This window comes from Camelina sativa, chromosome 8 (assembly GCF_000633955.1).
Source record: "Camelina sativa cultivar DH55 chromosome 8, Cs, whole genome shotgun sequence".
Taxonomy (NCBI): domain Eukaryota; kingdom Viridiplantae; phylum Streptophyta; class Magnoliopsida; order Brassicales; family Brassicaceae; genus Camelina; species Camelina sativa.
This window is the reverse complement of record NC_025692.1, coordinates 14,691,399-14,693,340: the sequence shown is the minus strand read 5'-3', so window position 1 is coordinate 14,693,340 and position 1,942 is coordinate 14,691,399. Positions and strand designations below refer to the sequence as shown.

The 1,942-nt window shown below is 32.6% G+C and overlaps 1 long non-coding RNA gene across 1 annotated transcript in view; it reads left to right on the top strand.

The window, feature by feature from the left end:
- LOC104707181 overlaps positions 266 to 1,942 on the top strand; it is a 4,294-nt gene continuing 2,617 nt past the window's right edge. Inside the window, exons 1-3 of the long non-coding RNA XR_754576.2 lie at positions 266 to 311; positions 462 to 565; positions 664 to 732. This is a non-coding gene — a long non-coding RNA (uncharacterized LOC104707181). The remainder of the gene's footprint in view (positions 312 to 461; positions 566 to 663; positions 733 to 1,942) is intronic.

Here is a 1,942-nt window from a genome sequence, read left to right as displayed (position 1 = left end):
AAAAAAAAAGGTAACTCTCGGGAAGACTTCACTTCAGCACTTGTTCTCCTTAGTGTATGGACAAAGAAATCATCTCTGTCAGAAACCCCACCAACAATTGCAAGGGGATTTGAGTTAACCACTGCTAAGTAAGGCTAGGTTGTCATTGGAAGCCTAAATACATATGCACGTATATGTAGTTAGTTGTGAAATCAGAATAAAGAAAATGTAGAAATCAATATTCTTTTTTAACTCAACATATCGTTTACTTACAGAGCCTTGAATTCGTTCAGAGAAGGCATGTCCGGGTTAATCATCAAAACTGAGCAATGGTAAGCATTGGATAATGAACGATTTTCTGGATATTTACATTGTGGGATAATTTATCTCAGAAAACAATATGAAGTTATAAACTCATCAGTTATTTTATTATTAAGTCAGTACCTTTCCAGATCTTGATTTTTCCAAATTGAATTGCACAGATGACAGTGGTTCCAGGAAATGCTTGGATGTTGTTGTTCACATGCTCAGCGAATGATCCCCAGAGCACAACAGTGAGCCATTCATCCCTTCAAATTGAAAAATGGTAAATAGTTAATTTTGCTGATAAATTACTTTGAAGACAATAAAACACTATACTTCGTATATACATTTCATTCCTCAATTCGATTTTCCCATTAACAGGTACATCTTCAAATTCAGTGACATTGACCAGTTGGCCAACGACGTCTAGAACAAAAACGATTATAACAGGTCAGATGTGCATCTTAATTCGTTATTCTTTTTGCAAAAATACAATAAATATAAAAAGACCTACCAACCAAGTAGTTGTCATCCAAAGTACCATCAATGATTTCTCCAAACTTCACTGGAGAAATTCTGTTCAATTCAGCAGGTAAAGGAATGTCACATTTCCTAACACGTGTGTTAGGAATGAAGGCAATCCGATAAGGATGATCTGTTGTCTGATACATGCTTGCTGAATGAAAAACAGCAAAGTTGATGATGATTCTTGAGTCCCCTTCATCAAGTTGGTCGCTAAACGTACCGGTGAGAGCATTCTTGATGGTAGCTTGAATTTTGCCGCCCTATATAGATAGAGAATAAAAGGATATATAAGTAAAATATAATATTAGCAAATATATATGTAAAAGTAAGCATATATATAGCAACCATTTGCATCTATCAAGATCATATCAATAGTTTCACCGGTGGTAGCTGAGTATTGCTTCCACTACCTGATGATCTTCACCTTGATAGAAATATTGTTGAAAGAAGCCATTAGAGAATAAAAGATATATTGCTTGTAAACTTTGTATTTGTTTGCTTGTTGAAGTGGTGGAAATGATGGTGTATGGAAACACGTATTTATAGGGAGAGTATCATATGTTTAATTCCCTCCAATTGAGCAAGTTCGAAATTATAGAAAATATTTGATTAGGTATTTGATTTCGGATTTTTTGGCTAAATTTGTTTATGGAAATCCAGGAAATTATTTAATCGTTAATATGTTAATCGCTTTTTCTACGGAAATCAAAAATTTTGTGTGTTGTAAATGATTCCTTTTCCGGTGTGTAGTATATTTTGTGTTTTTTTCGTTGAGTACTTTGGAAACTTAATCACTTTTGTAGAATAAAATCATAATATTAATTAGTAATATCTTCTTTGCTACTGTATTCAAGGTTTACGGTTATATAAATTTAATTTAAATTGAATTAATTTAGATGAATGTACTGATATGATTGTAAATTAGCTCCTAAATAAAGGACATTATTGAGTTAATTACGTCAGAATCAATCTTTTTTGAGCGAAATTTGGTTATGCAAATCCAAGAATTTTGATGATTTGTGATTATGTTAATCGCTTTTCCTACGCAAATGAAAGATTTTGTGTGTTTTCCATTCAGCTTTTTCCGGTGTGGAGTAGATTTTGTGTTATTTTCGTTGAATAATCTGGAAACTTA